General features: G+C 22.9%; 1 pseudogene; it reads right to left on the minus strand.

The window, feature by feature from the left end:
• Positions 1-11,370: 11,370 nt before the first annotated feature.
• Positions 11,371-12,784, minus strand: LOC131182108 (scopoletin glucosyltransferase-like; annotated as a pseudogene).
• Positions 12,785-16,224: the final 3,440 nt, after the last annotated feature.

Here is a 16,224-nt window from a genome sequence, read left to right on the forward strand (position 1 = left end):
ATGAAGGTGTTATTTACATGCAGGCTCTTGGGCATATATGGCCAGTTGGTTCTATATTTCTATGTGCGATTTCAAGCTAGCTTTTATGGCAAGTACTAAATTGGATACGTTCTTCTTGAAGTGGAAATTCTTACCCACCCCTTCCATAATAGGGAAAATTATATAATTCATTTATTATAAATATAAGACATAAATATATAAAAAGACCCATATGTTAAGTACTAGCTGTAAATATTTTATATTTCTATAAAACGTAATTAGAATCTCGTTGAAGGAAAGAAGTATTTTCATTTTTATTTGTTATTTAAGTTTTGATAATTTAAGAAATTTTTGCCTCAACATAATGTATTTTAGATTTAAATAATTGGAGAAATTTTAATCTAAACTTTACTCTCGTAAACCTAAAACATAATATTTTAACTCATATATTAAATAAATAGAATCTAAATATTTATATTTTGAATCCATAATAAATCAGATGTAAATAAGTTTCTCTAATAATCCCACTTAATAAGGTAAAGATGGAAGCCTCTTAATTTATCAATAAACTAGATTCAATTTCATTGAAAATAAAAAAACTATTTTAAATTTTTAAAATGTATCAGATTTATATTGTGAAAATCACTAAAAACTTCGGAAAAAAACTTTAATTTCATGCCCCATTTGTTTTGTGGGAAATAATTATATATGGAAAAAATGTTTTTTTTTATGAAATATGTTTTCTAAAAATTTGTTTTCCATGAAAATATTTCCATTATTTGGTTGCAAAGTTTAATTAATGATATGTATTTATATTATATATGTACAAGTGTTTTTCACATTTCAATAAAATTATTAAAATTTAAAAAATAAAAATTGATTTCTTTGTCTTTTAAAAATAGGAAGTTATTTTCCTTAAAAATGATTTAGTTTTTCCATTAATCAGGAAAATAATTTTTTTTCCTTCCTTTTATCTATTTAATAAATTTTAATTTATTTTAATATTATTTTATTTTTATTATTTTAAAATGATTTAATAATAATAATAATAATAATTATTATTATTATTATTATTATTATTATTATTATAAACAAAGAATAACTTATGGCTATTAAAAAAAAATCTTATAGCTATTAAAGCGATTGATTTAAGAGCAAAAATCAACTTATTTTATTAAAATTTATTGCTAATATTTTAAAATTTTAATATTTTAAATAGCAATATTAAAATTTTTTTAATTAAAAAATTATATTTTTTAAATTAATAATAATTTAATAATCTAATTAAATCTAGTATAAATTTTCTTCTAGTTCTTTTGCTCTCTCTATATATATACTACCGTGCATTACACTGTATTTCGCTAGTAAAAATATAAAGACAAAAAAAAAAGTCTTCTAGTTACATATAGCACAATTGGAATCATGCTAATGTATATGATGAAGATTAAAAAAAAAAAAAAAGAAAAAAGAAAAAAAATTACGCAATTAACTCAACAGATAAAAATAACTAAAAAATTGAAAATTAAAATTTTACCTTGCACAATAAATGGTTTATAAAACTTGATTTTTAATATTATAATATTGCTTAAAGATAATAATGAAAATTAGTCATAAAATTAATAAAGAGATATTTTATAGGCATATTATTTGAATACAAATTAAAATTGAATTATAATTAATAGTTTAACCAAATTAAAATAGGATTAAAATAGAATTAAAATAAACATGATTATCAACGTATAATATACTTAAGAATGTACTATAAATAGAAAATACTAATGAGGAAGGAAATATAAAGGTAAAATTAAATTAAATATAATAAAAAGGAAAGGTGAATAAGAAAAATAGTAATAGATTTTATAATTTTATTATTTTTTTTATAAATATAAGAAATTGAATATGAACTTTTTGTTTTTAGGATTAGGATTATAGAATTACAAATCGATTTTTTCTTTATAAGTAGAATTACTTTTAAAATAGTATCAAAATTTTAATTTAATTAGTTAATATATTTTTTATAAATAATATAAGTATATAAGAATATTTTTTGTTTGTTCACAAGTTCACTTCCTCATTCATGCATTATTGATATTAAAAAAATCTAAATTATTGTGTAATTAACATAATCGGTAAAAATAAATAAAAAGTTAAAATTTAAATTTTACATTGCACAATAAATTTGCTAGAAAAAGTGGATTAGCAAACAACCAAATCGATTACAATGAGATTGGTTGATAAATCAAATAGCAATCAAAAACCAAATCAATTATTAAAATAATTAAATTTTTTAAAAAATAAAATTTTTTTATTAAAAATTACCTGTTGCTACTAACAATCGATTTAGCAACTAAAATCAATTGCTAAATAGTAATCAATACATAATCAATTGTAAAAAAAATGGTACCTTTAGTTTAACAATTTTGTAACTGCTTTGTAAGTCAGTTGCTATAATTTAAAAAAAAAAAAGTTCAAACAATAAATAAAAATTCTCAATAATTATTCTAAAAATTATCTAAAATATTAATTTATTAATGAAAGATTAGTACTACAAAATTAATATAAAAATATTATAAAAACAAATTACTATTAATAATTATTAGTCAAAATAATAATAAAAAATTAAATATAAAAGCAAATTTGTAAGACAAATTAGTAAAAAAATTGACATATATATACTATAACAAAAATTAAGAAAAAATTAATTATTACTAAAAATAATTTACTAAAAAAAATATGCAAACAAAAAATAAATTATAATAAAAAAAATAAAAAATATAATTAAGAAAAAAAAGAGGATGAAAAAGAAATTAGATAAGAAAGAAAAAGAAGAAGAAGAAGAAAAATAAGCAAGAAAAAAATGATGAAAAAGATAATAGATGAAAAAAAAAAGTTGATGAAGAAGAAAAATAAGGAAAAAAAAAAGATAATGAATGAGAAAATAGATAAGAAAGTAAAAAATAATTAAAAAAATGCGAGAAAAGAGAAGAAACAGAGAAAAAAAAAAAAAAAGAGTAATGAAAAAAGAAAATAAGTAGTGATTTATATTTGTGAATTAGCAATCTATTTTTGCAATGGATTGTCAATTGCTAATTTTTTTTAAAAGAATTAGACAAAATTTTTGTGAAAATTTTGTAACCGATTCGCAATCAGTTGTAAAATCGGCTGCTAATAATAATCAATTTCGATCGGTTGTAAAAATTAGTTGGGTGGGAACTTTTGGAGGAAATTTTGCAATTGATTCCCTATTGGTTGCAAAATCAATTACTAATTACAACCGATTTCATTAAGTTACAAAAATTTAATACTATTAGCAATCAATTCACAAATCGGTTACAAATTTAAAAAAAAAAGGCTTTTAATCGACAAAAAAATTGATTGCAAATTTGAAACCTTTAAAAAAAAAAGGCTCTAAATTTAGTAACTGTTAGCAACCAATCAACTTTTATCTGTTGCTAATAGCAATTAATTTCTGTAATAGATTACAAATCAGTTGCTAAATGTTGGAGTGAGTTAAAATAATTCTTAATTTAGAAACTGATTCCCTATGTTAGCAAATGATTTTTTAAATATGTTATTAATAACAACTAATTTTAGCAATCAATTTCTTAATCGCTAATCGAATATTCAAGTTTATTTTTTTTAATATCAATTAGCAATCGATTTAACAATCATTGTAAAATAATTGTTAATAACAATTGATTTTAAATAGGTTATTAAATTTTTAAAAATTAACAATTTAAGTTTAGAAAAACTAAAATTATAAATTGGTTATAAAATTATTGCTATTAACGATCAATTTTAGTAAGTTACTAAAATTGATTTTTTCTTTTTTGATATTGTTGATAAAACTTGATTTTTAATGCTATAATTGCTTTAAAATATAGTGAAAATTAAGCATAAAAACAAGCAAAAGAGATATTTTTATAGACATGTTAGACATGTTATTTGAATACAAATTAAAATAGAATTATAATTAATAGTTTAATCAAATTAAAATAGGATTGATACAAATTAAATAGAATTAGAATTAATGGATTAATTCAAATCAAAATATGATTGATCAAACTCTTTTTATAAATATAAAAAATTTAATACAAATTAAAATAAAATTAGAATAAATATAATTAATAAAATATAGTATAAGAATGCAATATAAATAGAAATATGAATGAAACGCAAAGATACAAGTAAATTAAATATAATTGAATATAATGAAAAAGGAAAGATGAAGAAGAGAAATAGTAATAAATTTTATAATTTTAAGTATTTATATATATAATTAATATGTACTTTTTTATTATAGAATTAAGATTATATATTATAAAATTGAATTTTTAATATAAGTAGAACTATTTTTAAAATAGGACTAAAATGTCAATTTACTTATATTAGTTAATATATATATATATATATATATATATATATATTATAAATAATATAAACATAAAAGGAAGTTTTTGTTCCTCCCAAGTTCATTCACTTATTCATAGTATTATATATATTTTTAACACATTATAAATTATAGATAAATAAATAGATTATTAGTAATTTTTTATAAAAAAAAATAATTTTTATTTTTATGTTGAAAAATCCATGTTAAATGTGTAAATAATGGTTTTTTTTTTTAACTTTTAAAGTAAAAATTACTTTTTATCTCAACCAACCTAATATTGCCATAATTTATTCATTTTGAAAATTTTTATAAATGAATATAATTGCATAATTTTTTTAACATAAATAATTGTGTAATGATACTTTGAGCTCGAAATTTAATTATATACTATAAGTAAACCATAAATAATTGGACTTATTGTAATATTTGTTTTTTAAAAAAAAAATAAATTGCAAGAACTATAAATGCAAGTCACAATAAAAATAAAATAGTGAAACCGATATATAACAGTTTCGTTGTAAATGTTGATTATTATGTTTTATTGCCCTTATCTTAGGGCGATGCCCAGGAGTCCTCAACTCTTCAACCAAATCATTCAAATTAGAGTATGTGGATCCACCTTCTTCATGACTTTTCTTGCCATTTCTCCAAGCTTCCTTGCTCTTCTCCTCATTTCTTACCTTGGCCACTCACCATGACCTCGATAATTGCCGTCTCTATAGCTTCGCTTTAACATGTTCTCCATGCACAAAGAACCCATTCCTTAACGCCCACACCTATCCCAATCAGAAACCTCACTCACCAACTTCTCGTTGTAGAAATGATCGCGAATCTTGGCCATGTCACCATTGGCTTCCACTGGTTATAGCTTCAAGTCTGAACCCCATCCACAATGAGTCAAAAATCCTCCTATAGCTTCATGATCTAGAATCAACACTTGTGGAGCCCAACCTCTTATTATGAGTCCTGTCCCCCCCATTCTTTCTTCAAATCCTTTAGGTAACCAATCTTCTTCATCTTCTTGATTTTCTTGTCTCTCCTCACCGCCCAAATGAATTCTGTTTGGAAGCTTGAGAGCCCTTGCAATCTCTATAAGGTGAGATGCATTGAAGTTGACCATACTTCCAAAACATATGTAGATAATTAATTGGGTTTCTTGGAATCAAGCCATTTCAAACACTCGTTTTCACTAATAGATGCTTCATTCCTCTCTGTGCTTTATCTTCAATTCCTGTTGCATAGCGAAACAGGCCAATAGGCCATGCCCTTACACTAAGACCTTCCTGTAATAATCAACGTAGTGGCTCGACCTCATAGAAGGCTGTTGACAACGATCCCAAAACTCTTTAACTCGATTCTACAATTTCACTCATTAATTTGCTATAGTCGATTATCAAAGTCTTGTCTCAAACCATCTGGAAGTTGTTTTCTTGTTAGCTTTATCTCACGGAACATTAGTCGTGACAAAGGGTTACGAATCAGGAGACTTTCTTCTGCGGCTCATACACTGATACATTCTAAGGTGCATAAAGAAAAGAAACAAGTGCCTTTAAACACTAACCTTGGAATCCCAAATTTGGCGCAGACATCGGTAGCCCATGGAAAGAGCAAATCAAAGAACAAGGCAATCAGGTTGGCACTCTTGCAGGAGCATTTCAAGAGGTTCTTGGAGCATGGTTGTCGCCTTGTTAAACACGAAAATCAATTCAAACTACCATTATCATGGGAAGTGATAGAATCCACGTTTTCACATCCTTACGGTAGTCCGGCCTCCACGGAAGGGAATTTAAGGGTTCGAATATCAATGTCGACACCCAAACCTTTAGTTCTTGGATAGTTTTGGAGATAAGAGGTGCATTGAGGGAGTGGTGATAATGGTAGCCTTTAGGCCTCGCAAAGCAAATAGCTTGGCCAGATCCATGTTGGAATCATATGGCCATGAGCCATGTAGGGAAAGACAAAAATATGCAGGTGATGACCCGAACTATCCATTGATTGATTAATGCCGAGACGACTTGGTGCTGTAGAAGAAGAGACAGAGAATGATCAATGAAGATGAAGCATTTTGTTTGATATGATTTTGTTTTTCTATGCTGGTATGACCAAATGTACTCAAATGAAGGTGTTATTTACATGCAGGCTCTTGGGCATATATGGGCAGTTGGTTGTATATTTCTATGTGCGATTTCAAGCTAGCTTTTATGGCAAGTACTAAATTGGATACGTTCTTCTTGAAGTGGAAATTCTTACCCACCCCTTCCATAATAGGGAAAATTATATAATTCATTTATTATAAATATAAGACATAAATGTATAAAAAGACCCATATGTTAAGTACTAATTTGTAAATATTTTATATTTCTATAAAACGTAATTAGAATCTCGTTGAAGGAAAGAAGTATTTTCATTTTTATTTGTTATTTAAGTTTTGATAATTTAAGAAATTTTTGCCTCAACATAATGTATTTTAGATTTAAATAATTGGAGAAATTTTAATCTAAACTTTACTCTCGTAAACCTAAAACATAATATTTTAACTCATATATTAAATAAATAGAATCTAAATATTTATATTTTGAATCCATAATAAATCAGATGTAAATAAGTTTCTCTAATAATCCCACTTAATAAGGTAAAGATGGAAGCCTCTTAATTTATCAATAAACTAGATTCAATTTCATTGAAAATAAAAAAACTATTTAAAATTTTTAAAATGTATCAGATTTATATTGTGAAAATCACTAAAAACTTCGGAAAAAAACTTTAATTTCATGCCCCATTTGTTTTGTGGGAAATAATTATATATGGAAAAAATGTTTTTTTTTATGAAATATGTTTTCTAAAAATTTGTTTTCCATGAAAATATTTCCATTATTTGGTTGCAAAGTTTAATTAATGATATGTGTTTATATTATATATGTACAAGTGTTTTTCACATTTCAATAAAATTATTAAAATTTAAAAAATAAAAATTGATTTCTTTGTCTTTTAAAAATAGGAAGTTATTTTCCTTAAAAATGATTTAGTTTTTCCATTAATCAGGAAAATAATTTTTTTTCCTTCCTTTTATCTATTTAATAAATTTTAATTTATTTTAATATTATTTTATTTTTATTATTTTAAAATGATTTAATAATAATAATAATAATTATTATTATTATTATTATTATTATTATTATAAACAAAGAATAACTTATGGCTATTAAAAAAAAATCTTATAGCTATTAAAGCGATTGATTTAAGAGCAAAAATCAACTTATTTTATTAAAATTTATTGCTAATATTTTAAAATTTTAATATTTTAAATAGCAATATTAAAATTTTTTTAATTAAAAAATTATATTTTTTAAATTAATAATAATTTAATAATCTAATTAAATCTAGTATAAATTTTCTTCTAGTTCTTTTGCTCTCTCTATATATATACTACCGTGCATTACACTGTATTTCGCTAGTAAAAATATAAAGACAAAAAAAAAAGTCTTCTAGTTACATATAGCACAATTGGAATCATGCTAATGTATATGATGAAGATTAAAAAAAAAAAAAAAAAGAAAAAATTACGCAATTAACTCAACAGATAAAAATAACTAAAAATTTAAAATTAAAATTTTACCTTGCACAATAAATGGTTTATAAAACTTGATTTTTAATATTATAATATTGCTTAAAGATAATAATGAAAATTAGTCATAAAATTAATAAAGAGATATTTTATAGGCATATTATTTGAATACAAATTAAAATTGAATTATAATTAATAGTTTAACCAAATTAAAATAGGATTAAAATAGAATTAAAATAAACATGATTATCAACGTATAATATACTTAAGAATGTACTATAAATAGAAAATACTAATGAGGAAGGAAATATAAAGGTAAAATTAAATTAAATATAATAAAAAGGAAAGGTGAATAAGAAAAATAGTAATAGATTTTATAATTTTATTATTTTTTTTATAAATATAAGAAATTGAATATGAACTTTTTGTTTTTAGGATTAGGATTATAGAATTACAAATCGATTTTTTCTTTATAAGTAGAATTACTTTTAAAATAGTATCAAAATTTTAATTTAATTAGTTAATATATTTTTTATAAATAATATAAGTATATAAGAATATTTTTTGTTTGTTCACAAGTTCACTTCCTCATTCATGCATTATTGATATTAAAAAAATCTAAATTATTGTGTAATTAACATAATCGGTAAAAATAAATAAAAAGTTAAAATTTAAATTTTACATTGCACAATAAATTTGCTAGAAAAAGTGGATTAGCAAACAACCAAATCGATTACAATGAGATTGGTTGATAAATCAAATAGCAATCAAAACCAAATCAATTATTAAAATAATTAAATTTTTAAAAAATAAAATTTTTATTAAAAATTACCTGTTGCTACTAACAATCGATTTAGCAACTAAAATCAATTGCTAAATAGTAATCAATACATAATCAATTGTAAAAAAAATGGTACCTTTAGTTTAACAATTTTGTAACTGCTTTGTAAGTCAGTTGCTATAATTTAAAAAAAAAAATAAATGTTCAAACAATAAATAAAAATTCTCAATAATTATTCTAAAAATTATCTAAAATATTAATTTATTAATGAAAGATTAGTACTACAAAATTAATATAAAAATATTATAAAAACAAATTACTATTAATAATTATTAGTCAAAATAATAATAAAAAATTAAATATAAAAGCAAATTTGTAAGACAAATTAGTAAAAAAATTGACATATATATACTATAACAAAAATTAAGAAAAAATTAATTATTACTAAAAATAATTTACTAAAAAAAATATGCAAACAAAAAATAAATTATAATAAAAAAAATAAAAAATATAATTAAGAAAAAAAGAGGATGAAAAGAAAATAGATACGAAACAAAAAGAAGAACAAGAATAAAAATAAGCAAGAAAAAAATGATGAAAAAGATAATAGATGAAAAAAAAAAGTTGATGAAGAAGAAAAATAAGGAAAAAAAAAAGATAATGAATGAGAAAATAGATAAGAAAGTAAAAAATAATTAAAAAAATGAGAGAAAAGAGAAGAAAGAGAGAAAAAAAAAAAAAGAGTAATGAAAAAAGAAAATAAGTAGTGATTTATATTTGTGAATTAGCAATCTATTTTTGCAATGGATTGTCAATTGCTAATTTTTTTTAAAAGAATTAGACAAAAATTTTTGTGAGAAAATTTTGTAACCGATTCGCAATCATTGTAAAATCGGCGCTAATAATAATCAATTTCGATCGGTTGTAAAAATTAGTTGGGTGGGAACTTTTGGAGGAAATTTTGCAATTGATTCCCTATTGGTTGCAAAATCAATTACTAATTACAACCGATTTCATTAAGTTACAAAAATTTAATACTATTAGCAATCAATTCACAAATCGTTACAAATTTAAAAAAAGGCTTTTAATCGACAAAAATTGATTGCAAATTTGAAACCTTTAAAAAAAAAAGGCTCTAAATTTAGTAACTGTTAGCAACCAATCAACTTTTATCATGCTAATAGCAATTAATTCTGTAATAGATTACAAATCAGTTGCTAAATGTTGGAGTGAGTTAAAATAATTCTTAATTTAGAAACTGATTCCCTATGTTAGCAAATGATTTTTTAAATATGTTATTAATAACAACTAATTTTAGCAATCAATTTCTTAATCGCTAATCGAATATTCAAGTTTATTTTTTTTAATATCAATTAGCAATCGATTTAACAATCATTGTAAAATAATTGTTAATAACAATTGATTTTAAATAGGTTATTAAATTTTTAAAAATTAACAATTTAAGTTTAGAAAAACTAAAATTATAAATTGGTTATAAAATTATTGCTATTAACGATCAATTTTAGTAAGTTACTAAAATTGATTTTTTCTTTTTTGATATTGTTGATAAAACTTGATTTTTAATGCTATAATTGCTTTAAAATATAGTGAAAATTAAGCATAAAAACAAGCAAAAGAGATATTTTTATAGACATGTTAGACATGTTATTTGAATACAAATTAAAATAGAATTATAATTAATAGTTTAATCAAATTAAAATAGGATTGATACAAATTAAATAGAATTAGAATTAATGGATTAATTCAAATCAAAATATGATTGATCAAACTCTTTTTATAAATATAAAAAATTTAATACAAATTAAAATAAAATTAGAATAAATATAATTAATAAAATATAGTATAAGAATGCAATATAAATAGAAATATGAATGAAACGCAAAGATACAAGTAAATTAAATATAATTGAATATAATGAAAAAGGAAAGATGAAGAAGAGAAATAGTAATAAATTTTATAATTTTAAGTATTTATATATATAATTAATATGTACTTTTTTATTATAGAATTAAGATTATATATTATAAAATTGAATTTTTAATATAAGTAGAACTATTTTTAAAATAGGACTAAAATGTCAATTTACTTATATTAGTTAATATATATATATATATATATATATATATATATATATATATATTATAAATAATATAAACATAAAAGGAAGTTTTTGTTCCTCCCAAGTTCATTCACTTATTCATAGTATTATATATATTTTTAACACATTATAAATTATAGATAAATAAATAGATTATTAGTAATTTTTTATAAAAAAAAATAATTTTTATTTTTATGTTGAAAAATCCATGTTAAATGTGTAAATAATGGTTTTTTTTTTAACTTTTAAAGTAAAAATTACTTTTTATCTCAACCAACCTAATATTGCCATAATTTATTCATTTTGAAAATTTTTATAAATGAATATAATTGCATAATTTTTTTAACATAAATAATTGTGTAATGATACTTTGAGCTCGAAATTTAATTATATACTATAAGTAAACCATAAATAATTGGACTTATTGTAATATTTGTTTTTTTAAAAAAAAATAAATTGCAAGAACTATAAATGCAAGTCACAATAAAAATAAAATAGTGAAACCGATATATACAGCTTGTAAATGTTGATTATTATGTTTTTATTGCCCTTATCTTAGGGGCGATGCCTGGAGTCCTCAACTCTTCAACCAAATCATTCAAATTAGAGTATGTGGATCCACCTTCTTCAATGACTTTTCTTGCCATTTCTCCAAGCTTCCTTGCTCTTCTCCTCATTTCTTCCGCTTGGCCACTCACCATGACCTCGCATTGCCGCCTCTATAGCTTCGCTTAACATGTTCTCCATGCACAAAGAACCCATTCCTTAACGCCCACACCTATCCCAATCAGAAACCTCACTCACCAACTTCTCGTTGTAGAAATGATCGACGAATCTGGCCATGTCACCATTGGCTTCCCGGTTATAGCTTCAAGTACGTAACCCCATCCACAATGAGTCAAAAATCCTCCTATAGCTTCATGATCTAGAATCAACACTTGTGGAGCCCAACCTCTTATTATGAGTCCTGTCCCCATTCTTTCTTCAAATCCTTTAGGTAACCAATCTTCTTCATCTTCTTGATTTTTCTTGTCTCTCCTCACCGCCCAAATGAATTCTGCTTGGAAGCTTCGAGAGCCCTTGCAATCTCTATAAGTCGAGATGCATTGAAGTTGACCATACTTCCAAAACATATGTAGATAATGAATTGGGTTTCTTGGAATCAAGCCATTTCAAACACTCGCTTTCACTAATAGATGCTTCATTCCCTCTCTGTGCTTTATCTTCAATTCCTGTTGCATAGCGAAACAGGCCAATAGGCCATGCCCTTCTCGCCTAAGACCTTCCTGTAATAATCAACGTAGTGGCTCGACCTCATAGAAGTCCGTTGACAACGATCCCAAAACTCTTTAACTCGATTCTACAATTTCACTCATTAATTTGCTATAGTCAAGATCAAAGTCTTGTCTTAAACCATCCGAAGTTGTTTTCTTGTTAGCTTTATCTCACGGAACATTAGTCGTGACAAAGGGTTCTCAATCCGAGGAGACTTTCTTCTGCGGCTCATACAACTGATACATTCTAAGGTGCATAAAGAAAAGAAACAAGTGCCTTTAAACACTAACCTTGGAATCCCAAATTTGGCAAAGAAAGATCGGTAGCCCATGGAAAGAGCAAATCAAGAACAAGGCAATCGTGTTCTTGGAGGAGCATTTCAAGAGGTTCTTGGAGCATGGTTGTCGCCTTGTTAAACCCGAAAATCAATTCAAACTACCATTATCATGGGAAGTGATAGAATCCACGTTTTCACATCCTTCCGTAGTCCACCTCCACGGAAGGGAATTTAAGGGTTCGAATATCAATGTCGACACCCAAACCTTTAGTTCTTCGGATAGGTTTGGAGATAAGAGGTGCATTGAGGGGAGTGGTGATAATGGTAGCCTTTAGGCCTCGCAAAGCAAATAGCTTGGCCAGATCCAATGTTGGAATCATATGGCCATGAGCCATGTAGGGAAAGACAAAAATATGCATTGATGACCCGAACTATCCATTGATTGATTAATGCCGAGACGACTTGGTCTTTGTAGAAGAAGAGAGACAGAGAATGATCAATGAAGATGAAGCATTTTGTTTGATATGATTTTGTTTTTCTATGCTGGTATGACCAAATGTACTCAAATGAAGGTGTTATTTACATGCAGGCTCTTGGGCATATATGGCCAGTTGGTTCTATATTTCTATGTGCGATTTCAAGCTAGCTTTTATGGCAAGAACTAAATAGGATACATTCTTCTTGAAGTGGAAATTCTTACCCACCCTTCCATAATAGGGAAAATTATATAATTCATTTATTATAAATATAAGACATAAATATATAAAAAGACCCATATGTTAAGTACTAGTCAGAAATATTTTATATTTCTATAAAACGTAATTAGAATCTCGTTGAAGGAAAGAAGTATTTTCATTTTTATTTGTTATTTAAGTTTTGATAATTTAAGAAATTTTTGCCTCAACATAATGTATTTTAGATTTAAATAATTGGAGAAATTTTAATCTAAACTTTACTCTCAGTAAACCTAAAACATAATATTTTAACTCATATATTAAATAAATAGAATCTAAATATTTATATTTTGAATCCATAATAAATCGATGTAAATAAGTTTCTCTAATAATCCCACTTAATAAGGTAAAGATGGAAGCCTCTTAATTTATCAATAAACTAGATTCAATTTCATTGAAAATAAAAAAACTATTTTAAATTTTTAAAATGTATCAGATTTATATTGTGAAAATCACTAAAAACTTCGGAAAAAAACTTTAATTTCATGCCCCATTTGTTTTGTGGGAAATAATTATATATGGAAAAAATGTTTTTTTTTATGAAATATGTTTTCTAAAAATTTGTTTTCCATGAAAATATTTCCATTATTTGGTTGCAAAGTTTAATTAATGATATGTATTTATATTATATATGTACAAGTGTTTTTCACATTTCAATAAAATTATTAAAATTTAAAAAATAAAAATTGATTTCTTTGTCTTTTAAAAATAGGAAGTTATTTTCCTTAAAAATGATTTAGTTTTTCCATTAATCAGGAAAATAATTTTTTTTCCTTCCTTTTATCTATTTAATAAATTTTAATTTATTTTAATATTATTTTATTTTTATTATTTTAAAATGATTTAATAATAATAATAATAATAATAATAATAATTATTATTATTATTATTATAAACAAAGAATAACTTATGGCTATTAAAAAAAAATCTTATAGCTATTAAAGCGATTGATTTAAGAGCAAAAATCAACTTATTTTATTAAAATTTATTGCTAATATTTTAAAATTTTAATATTTTAAATAGCAATATTAAAATTTTTTTAATTAAAAAATTATATTTTTTAAATTAATAATAATTTAATAATCTAATTAAATCTAGTATAAATTTTCTTCTAGTTCTTTTGCTCTCTCTATATATATACTACCGTGCATTACACTGTATTTCGCTAGTAAAAATATAAAGACAAAAAAAAAAGTCTTCTAGTTACATATAGCACAATTGGAATCATGCTAATGTATATGATGAAGATTAAAAAAAAAAAAAAGAAAAAAGAAAAAAAATTACGCAATTAACTCAACAGATAAAAATAACTAAAAAATTGAAAATTAAAATTTTACCTTGCACAATAAATGGTTTATAAAACTTGATTTTTAATATTATAATATTGCTTAAAGATAATAATGAAAATTAGTCATAAAATTAATAAAGAGATATTTTATAGGCATATTATTTGAATACAAATTAAAATTGAATTATAATTAATAGTTTAACCAAATTAAAATAGGATTAAAATAGAATTAAAATAAACATGATTATCAACGTATAATATACTTAAGAATGTACTATAAATAGAAAATACTAATAAGGAAGGAAATATAAAGGTAAAATTAAATTAAATATAATAAAAAGGAAAGGTGAATAAGAAAAATAGTAATAGATTTTATAATTTTATTATTTTTTTTATAAATATAAGAAATTGAATATGAACTTTTTGTTTTTAGGATTAGGATTATAGAATTACAAATTGATTTTTCTCTATAAGTAGAATTACTTTTAAAATAGTATCAAAATTTTAATTTAATTAGTTAATATATTTTTTATAAATAATATAAGTATATAAGGATATTTTTGTTTGTTCACAAGTTCACTTCCTCATTCATGCATTATTGATATTAAAAATCTAAATTATTGTGTAATTAACATAATCGGTAAAAATAAATAAAAAGTTAAAATTTAAATTTTACATTGCACAATAAATTTACTAGAAAAAGTGGATTAGCAAACAATCAAATCGATTACAATGAGATTGGTTGATAAATCAAATAGCAATAAAAAATCAAATTAATTATTAAAATAATTAAATTTTTTATTAAAAATTACCTGTTGCTACTAACAATCGATTTAGCAACTAAAATCAATTGCTAAATAGTAATCAATACATAATCAATTATAAAAAAAATGGTACCTTTAGTTTAACAATTTATAACTATTTTGTAAGTCGGTTGCTATAATTTAAAAAAAATTAAATGTTCAAATAATAAATAAAAATTCTCAATAATTATTCTAAAAATTATCTAAAATATTAATTTATTAATGAAAGATTAGTACTACCAAATTAATATAAAAAAATTATAAAAACAAATTACTATTAATAATTATTAGTCAAAATAATAATAAAAAATTAAATATAAAAATAAATTTGTAAGACAAATTAGTAAAAAAAATTGACATATATATATACTATAACAAAAATTAAGAAAAAAATTAATTATTACTAAAAATAATTTACTAAAAAAATATGCAAACAAAAAATAAATTATAATAAAAAAATAAAAAATATAATTAAGAAAAAAGAGGATGAAAACAAATTAGATGAGAAAGAAAAAGAAGAAGAAGAAGAAAAATAAGAAAGAAAAAAATGATGAAAAAGATAATAGATGAGAAAAAAAAAGTTGATGAAGAAGAAAAATAAGAAAAAAAAAAGATGATGAATGAGAAAATAGATAAGAAAGTAAAAAATGATTAAAAAAATGAGGGAAAAGAGAAGAAAGAGAGAAAAAAAAAAAGAGTAATAGAAAAAGAAAATAAGTAGTGATTTATATTTGTGAATTAGTAATCTATTGTTGCAATGGATTGTTAATTGCTAATTTTTTTAAAAGAATTAGACAAAAAATTTTTGACAGAAAATTTTGTATCCGATTCACAATTAGTTGTAAAATCGGCTGCTAATAACAATCAATTTCGATCGATTGTAAAAATTAGTTGGGCGGGAACTTTTGGGGGAAATTTTGCAATTAATTCCCTATTGGTTGTAAAATCAGTTACTAATTACAACCGATTTCATTAACTTACAAAAATTTATTACTATTAGCAATCAATTC

This window comes from Hevea brasiliensis, chromosome 8, assembly GCF_030052815.1.
Source record: "Hevea brasiliensis isolate MT/VB/25A 57/8 chromosome 8, ASM3005281v1, whole genome shotgun sequence".
NCBI lineage: Eukaryota > Viridiplantae > Streptophyta > Magnoliopsida > Malpighiales > Euphorbiaceae > Hevea > Hevea brasiliensis.